This window comes from Megascapheus bottae, chromosome 1 (genome assembly GCF_031878675.1).
Source record: "Megascapheus bottae isolate mThoBot1 chromosome 1, mThoBot2.hap1, whole genome shotgun sequence".
Classification (NCBI taxonomy): domain Eukaryota; kingdom Metazoa; phylum Chordata; class Mammalia; order Rodentia; family Geomyidae; genus Megascapheus; species Megascapheus bottae.
This window is the reverse complement of record NC_143509.1, coordinates 30,385,503-30,398,162: the sequence shown is the minus strand read 5'-3', so window position 1 is coordinate 30,398,162 and position 12,660 is coordinate 30,385,503.

The window sequence follows — 12,660 nt, the reverse complement described above, 5'->3', positions numbered from 1 at the left end:
TTGTAGGACCCCCTCTCTCAGCCCATGGCTGTCCCAGCAGGCCTTTCATGTGTCACCCAGCGCCCACTCCCCCAGGGGCCTAATGACCCTCCCCAAACAGGCCCTTATGACGGAAGGGAAAGAAGGCTTGGGGCGTGGCCAGAGGAGTACTTCTAGATCTGAAAGTCAAGGGCACCCCCTGGTGGGGAGAGGTGGCCCTGCCCACTGCTCATTCTTTCCATATTTGTGCCAGTCTCCTTATCTGGGATCTGCCCAGACTGAAGTTTAGGAGGGCCCAGTGGGAGAACGGGCATTGATAACAGCTAAAGTGGGTGGCCTGTTCTTCTCTCCAGTCCATGCCTGATGCAGGACTGCCATGATGTGGAGGTGTTAGCTTCCTCTTCTAGGATCCCATGAGAGGTGTCCCCTCTTCCCCTCAGGACTGCCAGTTGTCCAACCTTTAGCTGAAGAGGCCACTCGAACTTGGATACCTTGGAGACCCCCTTCCCTTTTGACTCCAGGCTCTAGCCACTTGCCTGGAGGGTGGGCAGTCCTGGACAGTAATGTTGAAGAGCTCAGGACTGCCATTGGGCAGCTCATGCCAAGGCTGGTGAAGGGGCTGGGATGTAGCAGATCCCAGTAAGCGGTGACACACCATTAGTACCAAGACCCTGTGTGCATTGATCCTGCAGTCACCAAGAATCTAGGTTTGTGCAGGACTGGATGTGGCACGAGATGCACAGGTCTATGGAAATCTAGGTGTAGCAATGAGGGGATGTAAAAGGTTTCAAACAAAGACCACCAGTCTAGGCAGGGACCAGTGGCTCACACCTGTAATCCTTGCTGCTTAGGAGGCCCAGCCCAGATAAGATAGTCTCTAAGATCTCCAACAAACCACCAAAAAAGGCTGGAAGTGGAGCTGTAGGGGCAGTGGTAGAGTAGTAGACAAGCATAACAGCTCAGGGATAGCCCAGACCCTGAGTTCAAACCCTAAGACTAGCATATATACACACAAAAGAAAAGATGATGAAGGGCAGAGAAGGGTTTATTTTGTGGTACAGGCACTTCCGCTCTCATCAAGGTACGAGCATGAGCTCTAGCTATAACCTAGAGGAAGAATTAAGGGCAGGAGGCAAGGGTCCACAGCCTATAGCTGTGACCTTGCTAGTCATTCAGCCCTGGTTCTCTCAGTTCTGGAGAGTTGTCATCCCTGTTATTACTTGAGGGGAGCCATATGGTCCCCAAGAGAGCCATTCTAGGTATGGCCTCAACACTATAGATGATTGTCCTTGGCTGGAGCCAATCTGTCCAACCAGGATGTGCTGTTCCTGTCATTGGACAGGCCTGTCCTTTCTGGATCCCATGGTGAGGACACAGTGACTGTAGATGGAATGGCTCAAAGCAAAGAAAATGAGGGCAGGGATGCCAGGTTTGTCTTTGAGTTTTAGTTCGGAAGTGCAAGTAAAGAGTCAGTTCTTTTCAGCAAAAGCAGCTTTTCATAAGCATTTGGCCCTGAGTTCAACCCCCCACCCCCACCCCCAGTACCTCCCCAAACAAAAAAGTGTTAAAGCACGCATTAGAGTAAGTCTGTACTGGCTGCTTTAGGAATCATGTTGCATTGATCACTGAGTGATATTTGAAACAATCTCATTTACAAACAAGAAAAATGTTGGGGCTGAGAGTGTGACCTAGTGGTAGAGTGCTTGCATGACATGCACGAAGCCCTGGGTTTAATTCCTTGGTACCACATACACAGAAAAGGCTGGAAGCTGTGTTATGGCACAAGTGGTTGAGGGCTAGAGGGCTAGCCTTGAACAAAAAGCTCAGGAACAGTGTCCAGGCCCTGAGTTCAAGCCCCAGGACTAGCAAAAAGAAAGGAAAAAGAAACAAAATGTTGGAGCTTGGAATGTGGCTTAGTAGTAGATTGCTTGCCTGGTATGCATGAAGCCCAGAGTTATTCCTTACTACCACAAACATAGAAACAGCCAGAAGCGGCACTGTGGCCCAAGTGATAAAGTGCTAGCCTTGAGCAAAAGAAGCTCAAAGACAGTGCCCAGTCCCTGAGTTCAAGCTCCAGGACTGGCAAAAGAAAAAAGTATTATAATTTTTTTTTTTTTGTAGGTCATGGGGCTTGAACTCAGCCTGGGCTCTGTCTCTGAGCTCTTCAGCTCAAGGCTACTGCCCTACCCCTGGGCCTGGGCATTGTCCTTGAGCTATTCAGCTCAAGGCTACCACTCTACCCTTGAGGGAAGCCCCACTTCCTGGTTTCTAGAGGTCAATTGGAGATAAGAGTCTCAGGTCTTTTTGTGCCCTGGCTGGCTTTGAACCTTGATCCTCAGATCTCAGCGTCCTGAGTAGCTAGGATTACAGGCATGAGCCACTGTGCCCAGCTTAATTGATTAATGTTTTAGAGAAGATCTAACTATATAGTTCTGTCTGGCAGTGAACTTATCAAACTGCCTGCTCAACCTTCCAAGAGCTAGGTCTTACAGGCATGCATCACTATGCCTGGCTTTAAATGTTTTAGTGTGGAAAAATTGAAATGTATATGAAAGGGACTTTCATGAACCCACCCACCACCCCAAGTGCCCATCGCACAGAGTCAACAGACAAACCTGGTTTCATCTCTAGGCAGCACTACCATTCTATCTGAAAGTTCCAGGCATGTTCAACCTACGGGCAGTTCATGATGTCTTTATTTATTTTTGGTCCTGGAGCTTGAACTGTGGACCTGCGCCCTTTTTATTATTATTTTTTTAATTTAAATGTTTTGGTGTAGGGCACAGAACTCATGCTCTGTATGCTCTCCTCCATTCCGTGGGTGGTGTGTGTGTGTGTGTGTGTGTGTGTGTGTGTGTGTGTGTGTAGTGTTGGGCTTGAATTCAGGACCTGGGTACTGTTCCTGAACTTCGGTACTCAAGGCTAGTCCTCTGGCACTTGCCAAGCCACTGCTCTACTTCTGGGATTTTTCTGGTTAATTGGAAATACAAGTCTCTTAGATTTTCCTTGTGTGTGTGTGTGAATCATGGGACTTTAACTTGGCCTGGGCGCTGCCCCAGAGCTCTTCAGCTCTAGGCTACCATCCTACCCTTGAGCCAAGTCCTACTTCCCATTTTCTAGAGATTAATCAGAGATAAAAGTCTCAGGTCTGGCCAGGAGTTTGACCTAGTGGTAGAGTGCTTGTCTAGCCTGCACAAAGACCCGGGTATGATTCCTCAGTACTACATACATAGAAAAAATGCCAGAAGTGGTGCTGTGACTCAAATGGTAGAGCTCTAGCCTTGAGAAAAGGACAAAGCTCAGGCCCCAAGCCTAAGCCCAGGACTGGCCAAAAAAAAAAAAGTCTCAGGTCCTTTTGTGCCTGGCTTGGTTTTGAACCTTAATCTTCAGATCTCAGCCTCCTGAGTAGCTAGGATTACAGGCATGAGTCACCGAACCCAGCTAGACTTTCCTTTCTTGGCTGGCTTCAAACCTCAGGCCTCAAATCTCAGCCTCTTAAAGAGCTAGGATTACACGCATGAGCCACTGTCCAACATGGCTAGTCTTGAATTATGATCCTCCTTCCTCATTCTGCTAATTGATTACTCTCATGAGCTACCATGGCTTGCCTCTGGTTTTTATTATGTTCATGATGTTATGTAATACCTATCACTGTGTGTGTGTGTGTGTGTGTGTGTGTGTGTGTGTGTGTGTGTGTGTATGTGTGTGTTTGTGTTGATACTAGAATTTGACCTCTGTTTTGTGCTCTACCACTTAAGCCAGAGATCTACTTCCAAGTTTTTGCTAGTTACTTGGAGATAAGAGTCTCACAGACTTTTCTGTTTAGTCTTGATTGACACTATGATCCTTAGATCTCAGCCTCCTGAGCTGGTGGCATGACCCACCAGTGCCCAGGGTGCTTATAATCCTACCTACTTAGTAGGTTTAGATTTGAGGATTGTGGTTTGAAGCCAGCATGGGCAGGAAAGTCCATGAGACTCTTATCTCCAGTTAACCACCGGAAACCCAGAAATAATGCTGTGGCTCAGTGTTAGAGCACTATCCTAAAGTGAAAGTGTTCAGGAACAGCACCAAGGCCCTAAGTTCAAGCCCCATGATCAACAACAAAAAAAGTATCATTTCTATTTTGAGGGGAGCAATGGAACCCGTGGCAAACACTACCATTTGAGTCATGCAATAGTTGTTCATTCTGAGAAAGTTGTGGAACTGGGCACGATGGCTCATGTTTCTAATCCTACCCTACTCAGGAGGCTGAGATCTGAGGGTCCAGGTTCAAAGCCAGTCCAGACACTACAGACCTTGAGACTCTTATCTCCAATTAACCACTAGGAAACTGGAAGTGGTGGTATTGTTCAAGGGGTAGGGCAGTAGCCTTGATCTGAAGGGCTTAGAGACAGCACCCAGGCCCAGAGTTCAAGCCCCAGGACTGACAAAAAAAAAGTTGTGCAGATCAGACCCAAGTAAAGAAAGATCTTGAAATAAAACTATGCTAGAACCAAAATCCAGGGTCTCAAATCTAGATTCAACTTTATCATTGCCTTGAGGAGAGGTAATCTTACAAACTTCTTGCCACAATTTCTTCTTCTATGCTAATAAGATTTGAATTAAAAATACAAACCTCCCATGACCAAAAAAACCAAACCCATGGAGGAAGATGATCTAAGATGTGTTCCTCTAATAAGTCTGAATTTGTACCTACAGCCTAGCATACTGAATGTTAGAAGATAAATAAGGGGCCAGGAGTTTAGCCTGGTGGTAGAGCGCTTACCTATCATGCACCCAGGTTCCATTCCTCTGTACCACATAGAAAAAAGCTGGAAGTGGTGCTGAGGCTCAAGTGGTAGAGCTCTGGCCTTGAGAAAGTTCAAGGACAGTGCTCAGGCCCTGAAATAAAGCCCAGGACTAGCGGAAAGAAAAGAAAAAAAGATAAAATGCTTTCTCCTGTGGAGGGGATAGAATTTTAGCTGTGCCCTTAATGGTTCTGGTTTTACAAATAATAAAAAAGGAATGGGGTGATGTATAGCACAGTAGCAGAGTATTTTGCCTAGGTTGTGAGGCCCCGGGTTTCATTCCCAGTACCTGAAATACAATAATAAAATGCTTGGGCTGGGAATGTGGCCTAGTGGCAGAATGCTTGCCTAGCGTGCACCAAGACCCAGGTTCCATTCCTCCGTACCACATGCATAGGGGGAAAAAAAAAGCTAGGGGGCCAGGAGTTTGGCCTAGGGGTAGAGTGCTTGTCTAACATGCAGGAAGACCCAGGTTTGATTCCTTGCTACCAGATACATAGAAAAAGCTAAAAGTGGTGCTGTGGCCCAAATGGTAGAGTGCTAGCCTTGAGAAAGCCCAAGGACAGTGCTTAGGCCCTGAGTTCAAGCCCCAGGATGGACAAAAAAAAAAACAACAACCAACAACTGTGTATGGGGGTTCACACCTATAATCCAAGTACTCAGTACTGTGAAATGGGAGGGCCATTTGTTTGAAGCCAGCCTGGGTTATCTAGCAGGATCTAGTCTCAACAAAATAAGGGCCAGGCAAGGTGGCTCACACTGTATTACTAGCTACTCCAAAGACTGAGAGAACTAAGGATCCTGATTCAAAATCTGATCTCCATTTAAACATCAAAAAGCTGGAAGTGGAGTTGTAGCTCAAGTGGTAGAGTGCTAGCCTGAAGCACAAAAAACTCAGGGACAATGTTCAGGCTGGGTTCAAGCATCAGTACACACACACACACACACACACACACACACACACACACACACACACACACACACACGCACACGCACAAAGCTGGGCTCTGGTGCCTCACTCAGAAGCCTGGAAATTTAGAAGATTAAGATCAGGAGGCTCACAATTCAAAGTCAGCCCAGACAGGAAAGACTATGAGACTCATCTCCAATTAATCAGCAAAAAATACAGGAAGCCCGCACTGTGACTCCAGTGATAGAGCTCTAGCCTTTAGTGAAAAAAAGCTCACGGACATTTCCCAGAATTAAATGAAGCCCCAGGAACCCTCACCCCCCCACACACACACCCCACAGATTCCCAATGTCTCTGTAAATCGAGGGCTAAAAAGGCAGCAATATTTGTCTGAGTTAACAAGTGTACCCCGGGTCTAGCAGAGTGCCTGGATAAAACAACCTCTCCTACTCTATCTTTTGAATGGATTTGTTCATGAGTGAATAAAGGATGTATAAATGTTGTTGGCTTTAGCCCTGGCCATGCCTGCTCTTTGAAATGTGATCATACGGTCTTTTCTTCTTTCCGCATCGATCCAAAGCTTAAAGAAGACGATGAACACTTGCAAATGACTTGGCAAGTGTCAAGTTGAGTTCTGTAACAGTTTTATTTACTTGAAAGCCCTGGCGTTCTGTAGCTGTCACAGCCAGCTGGGAGCCCAGGCTGGGGACCGGGCGGAGCCGGGATGTGGGCGGGGCCAATTCTTGAGGGCGGAGCTAGGACGCGGCCGAGGCGGAGACAGCAGCTGCGGCGCCGTGGGCCCTGCACCGCCCAGGACGTCCCTGTCGCCTCCGGCCCCACCTTCTGAGGCGGGACGTGCGTTCCTATTGGCTAGTGAAGATGAGAGGCGGTCACCATTGGTTCAAGGCGCTGTCTGCTTGGCGGGCGGTGCCCGGACGCAGGTGCCGGCCGGAGCTGAGCGAGAAGGCGCTGACGGGCCGGGCCGGGCCGGGACCCTGGGCCAGGGTGAACCGAGGGGCCTGTGCGGCCGCCCGGCCCGGCCGCGGATCAGGTAGGCACGGGGAAGGTGGGCTGGGCTAGAGGACTCAAGTGGGTCGCAGATGCCAGGTTCGAGGCCCGAAATCGGTTCCTGGACAGGACAAACCAGGCTTGGGACCTCTTGGCCGCTCAGCCTTCTCTAAGATGCTGGGATCCTCAGTTTCCACTCCGCGGACAGCGAGAGGCCTCTGGGCCTCGGCACACAGTAGGTGCCTCTCCCAGCCTCGGTTTCCCCATCTGTGAAACTGGGTCATCCATCCCCCAGCGCCTGCCGGATTCGGGAGGTGGCTGTTAAGGACAGTGACTGGCACACAGTAGGGTGGCAGGAAGTGGCTAACGTCCTTCTGGTAACCTCCTCCTTCAAAGGGACGGTGTCTGGAACTTGGTAAATACTATACAGCCAAACACTGCGAACAACGCTACTTTGAGTCCCTGTGCCCAGTGGTGTTTGTTCAAAACAGGATATTGTCAGCATTCATATGGTTAGCTTTTTGGTTGTTTTTTTTTTTTTTTTTTTTTAAACTCAGTTCTCCAGGAAGGAAGCCCTGCTAAGTGGAAGTACTAGAAATGGTTCCCATCCTACCCGTGAAGAAGTTGAGGCTCTCAGAGAAGTTATGTGCCTTGCCCAGGGTCACACAGCAAAGAAGAAGCAGAGCTGTAGCTGGTCACTGTTAGCTCCCACCTGTAATCTCAGCTATTCAGGTGGCTGAGATCTGAAGATCAAGGTTTTTTGAAGCCAAAAAACATACTGGGCGGAAAAGTCTGTGAGACTCATCTCCAATTAAGGCCAAAAGGGAAGCTGTGGCTCAAGTGGCAGAGCGCTAGTCTTGACTGAAAAAGCTAAGGGACAGCACCCAGGCTCTTGGGTTCAAACCTCAGTACTGTCACAAAGAAAGAAAGAGAGAGAAAGCAAGCAAGCAGAGCTGTGATTAGAATTTGGCTTCCAGGACACCCCAGAGTCTTTGTGTGGAGTGAATGTATGCCTCTTCCTTTTTTTCCTAAAACAAACCAACAATGGACAAGTATCTGTTACTACATTCCAAGGATAATGGGATTTCTCCTCAGCACTTTTGTAAGATGAGGATGGAGCTAAGATTTAGAAACTTTTTCTTTCCTTTCCTTTCCTTTCCTTTCCTTTCCTTTCCTTTCCTTCCTTCCTTCCTTCCTTCCTTCTTCCCTCCCTCCCTTCCTCCCTCCCTCTTCTCCCTTTCTTTCTTTCTTTCTTTCTCTCTCTCTCTCTCTCTCTCTCTCTCTCTCTCTCTCTCTCTCTCTCTCTCTCTCTCTCTCTCACTTTCTAGCACATGCCAGTGTTGGGGCTTGAACTCAGGGCCTGGGCACTGTCCCTTACACTTTTTTTTTGGCTAGTTCTGGGCTTGGGCTCAGGGTGTGAGCACTTTCCTTGGCTTTTCTCAAGGCTAGAGCTCTACCCCTTGAGCCACAGCACCACTTCTGGCTTTTTTCTACGTATATGGTACTGAGGAATCGAACCAGGATCTTCGTGCATGCTAGGCAAGCACTCTACCACTAGGCCAAACTCCCAGCCCACCCTTACACTTTTTTACTCAAGGCTGGTGCTCTATCACTTGAACCACAGCTCCACTTCCAGCTTTTTGGAGATAAGAGTCTTAATGGACTTTACTTGTTGGGCTGGCTTCAGACCACAATTCCTTGTGTCCAGAACAAATAGGATTAGAGGCATAAGTAATGGATGCCCAGTTAGGGAATTCTGGATATCAGTTTAGGTGCTGGCTGTTATGATCTCATTTTATAGATAAGAAAACTAAAACTCACAGAGTAAAACAAAAGTCTGAGATTACACTGTGGGAAGCAGGGCCCTCAGACTCCTCTTCAGCTTCCTGTGGGCAGACATGGAAAAGACTGAGTTGTTCCAGTACCAGCCTAAATAGGCCTAGGTGATGAATGAAGTCTCCAGGCTTCTCCTTAAGAGACCTCTACTCCCTCAAGAAACACAGCCTTTGGCTCCATCAGGGTGTTTTACATTAGGAGAAGGCCAAGGCCCAGAGAAATCAAGTAACTTGAAGGATACACAGCATCAGTGGCAGAGCCAGTATTTAAAGACTTGAGGTCTTTTGAGTCCCAGAGCAACTCACTGAACTCCTTAAGTGATAGATCCAGTCCTGTAGCTGGATACTGGTGGCTCACACATGTATCCTAGCTACGCAAGAAGCTGAGATTTGAGGATTGCAGTTCAAAGCCAGCCCAGGCAGGAAAATACAGGAGATTCTTCCTAAAAAAAATACTAGAAACAGAGCTGTGGCTTATGTGGTAGAGCACCAACTTTGAAGGAAAAAGCTAAGGGAAAGGGATAGCACCCAGACCCTGAGTTCATGCCTTAGTACCAACAAAAACAAACAAATAAACAAAAAACCCCTCAAATCTTTTGTGGCTGTGTAACTCTGGGCCATTAAGTGCCCCTCTTTGAGCCTTAGCCTCTTCCACCAAAGGGGTAATTATTAGACTTATAGTTTTATTGTAAAGAATTAATAGAAATTAATTTCAGTAGTCCTAGAGCTAAGTCTGATTGGCTATCAGCTAAGTCCTGTGTTCAAACCCAAGTAGTTGACATGGGTATGGGCTGAGAAATACAATAAGCATGCCTATGACCACTGCATGCCAGACACAAGGTAAAGTGTTGGGGACTGCAAGAAATCAGCTCCCACCAGCTCTGTCCTTTCCAGAATGTTCTGAAGTATGGAAAGACAGGTGAGATTGGAACTAGATAGATAGAGGGACTCAATGGGACAGGCAAGGGGAGGGGAAGGTAGACTTGAGATGCTCCAGAGAGAAAGTGCCCCCTTTGGAGGGGACACTTATAACAACTGTTTCTCAGTTCTGTGAGATAAAACAGTATGTTTAATAAACCTTTGCTGTGAAGCTGGGCCCCAGTGGCTCATATCTCATCCTAGCTGCTCAGGAGGGTGAAGATCATAGTTTGAAGCCAGTCCAGGCAAGAAAGTGTCTGAGACTCTGTCACCTGCTTACCCCCCTCCCCCCCAAAAAAAAGCCTGTAGCAGAGCTGTGGCTTAAGTGGTACAGAACTAGCCTCAAGCTGAAAAGCGCAGGGACAGTGCTCAGGCACTGTGTTCAGGCCCAGAACTTCAAAACAAAACTAAAGAAAACCTTGCAGCTACTAGGTTGAGGGTTTGTTTGGCCTAGTGGTAGAGGGCTTGCCTAGCGTGCACGAAGATCCGAGGTTTGATTCCTTGGTACCACATACATAGAAAAGGCCAGAAATGGTGCTGTAGCTCAAGTGGTAGAGCTCTAGCCTTGAGAAAGCCCAAGGACAGTGCTCAGGCCCTGAGTTCAAAGGCAGGACTAGCAAAAAAAAAAACACCAAAAAAACAAAAAACAAAAAACTTTGCTGTGGGGCCATGAAATGTGGCCTAATGGTAGAGTGCTTGCCTAGCATACATGAAGCCCTGGGTCCAATTCCTGGGTACCAACGTACACAGAAAAATCTGGAAGTGGTGCTGTGGCTCAAGTGGCAGAGTACTAGCCTTGAGCAAAAAATGTTCAAATATAGAGTCCAGGCCCTGAATTCAAGCTCCAGGACTGGTAGAAAACAAAACAGAACGAAAACCGAAAAAACCCTTTGTTATGATTTCAAGCTTGGTGACATTAGCAGATTTATCGGTGATTAGATTTTCCCCCCATCTAATAGTTTCTAATATACTTGAACTGTGATGATGATTCATTCTCTCTCTCTCTCTCTCTCTCTCTCTCTCTCTCTCTCTCTCTCTCTCTCTCTCTTTCTTTTTTGTAGTACTGGGGTTTGAACTCAGGACTTACAGCTTTCTAGGCAGGTGCTCTACTAGTTGAGTCACACCTCTAGGGCTGGAGCCTTTCCCTATCCCCATTTTGCTTTACTTGTTTTTCAGATAAGGTCATGAGTTTTCACCTGGGGCTGGCCTCAGACTTCCACCTTCTCACCTGCACAGTTGGGATGACAGGTGCACTCCATCACATCTGGCTTGTTGATTGATGTAGGGTCTCGCTAACTTTTTTGCTCTGGCTGGCCTCAGCCAGTGATCCATCTGACCCTCGCCTCCTGATGAGCTGGGATTCCAAGCATCAGTCACTGTGCCTGGTTATTATTTATGTATTTATTTATTTGCTGCGATGTAGCCCAGGTTAGCCTGAAACTTAAAATCTGCTTGTCTCCACCTCCTAAATGCTGGGATTACAGGCGTGCATTACCACTGTGGGGCTCCATAATGATATTTGTTATGTTTACTTGTTTGAAGAAACGCTTAGAGGCTCAAAGGGCAGGAGGTTGGGACCTGTTTGGTGGACTTTGAGGGACTCAGAGGGTTAAGTTGTTTTCCTATTGACCTCTGTGTTGGAAGGTTTGCTCTCAAGTCCCTGGCTGGGGACTGGAGCATACACGTAGAACAGCCATGTTATCTCAGACTTCCAGCTTCCTCCCTGGCTCCTCCTGGCTTTGCCTGATACCTGCTTATCTGGACTGCAGTAGCCCAGCAGCGAAGGCCAGCAGACAGGCCATCTTGTGCTTCTGTATCAGCACAAAAAAAAAAAAAACAAAAAAAACCAACCAACTTAATCGATCCATAATGTGCCCTCTCACTCTTTGGTGTCCAGTTTTAATGGTTAAGAGCTGACTTGAAATCATTTCCAAGTGAGGGCTGACAGGCCCAGCCTTTTAGAGTCGCTGAACACTGAGCAAATGACTGTGGACTCTGCCCAAGACAAGTTAGGCGAATCACGATTCTGGGGCACCTATACTGGTATCTAAAGGGGCCTCTTCCTTTCTTGAAATTCTCAGAGGAAAACACACACAGGGATTGGAAAGTCCTATATCATGTCTCACTGCCTGGTTCTGGGGTCCAGGAAGCTGTCTAAGGTTCCTTCAGTTTATTTTGGTACTGGGGTTTAAGTTGCTCTAAAACCCAAGACATAACCCCAGCCCTCTTTTTGCTTTAGTTATTTTTCAGATCGGGTCTCACATTTTATTTTTGCCAGTCCTGGGACTTGAACTCAGAGCCTGGGCACTGTTCTTGGACACTTTTTGCTCAAAGTTAGCACTCTGCCACTTGAGCCATAGCACCACTTCTGGCTTTTTCTGTGTATATGGTTCTGGAGAATCGAACCCAGGGCTTTCTGCATGCTAGGCAAGCATGCTACACTAGGCCACACTCCAGACCCTGGGTCTCATACTTTTTATTCTGGACCTGCTTCAAATTTTCCTTCCTATTTTCTCCTATCTAGCTTGGAGAATAGGTGTGTGGTTACCATGCCTGCCTTTTTGGTTGAGATGGGAATCTTGCTGGTTTTTTTTTTTTTTTTTTTTGCCATGGATGGCTTCAAACTGGGGTCTCCTATGTTCTTTCTCCTGAATAACTTGGATTAAAGGCATGACTGACTGTGCCTGGCTTCCCACTTAAAGTTTCTTTTTTTGCTGACCAGAAAGTGAAAGTCACCAGGAACCATCCAGAATGGACTTCAAAATTGCCACCTAAAGCTCCCACTGTCTCCTTGTAGCCTTCCCCTGGGGACCAAGGCAAGAGGACAGAAGCTGCCACTGTCTGCCTGGCCTGGGCCACTTCCTTGATGGCCTGGAGTATCATTGCAGGGCCTGATAAATGGACAGATCAGAGTGACTCACCATCCGGCGTATGAGGCCAAGTTTATAGCTCTGTTCTTTTCCTTGTTGCTTGTTTTGTTGTTGTTTTATTTTGTGCTGGGGAGAGAACCTCTGGCCTTGAGCATGTGGAACAAATGCCCTGTCACCTGCCACCCCCCACAGCCCCTCTACTCCAACAAAGGCTGGGTCACATGCCCTCAGCCCCCCTCTAGGAGTTCTCTCTATCCTATCATAATTGGTGGACATGGGATGGTTCCGGCCTCAGAAAGAGCCATACCCCAGACCCACCATACAGCGAGTGCTCAGTAACTGTCAAATGC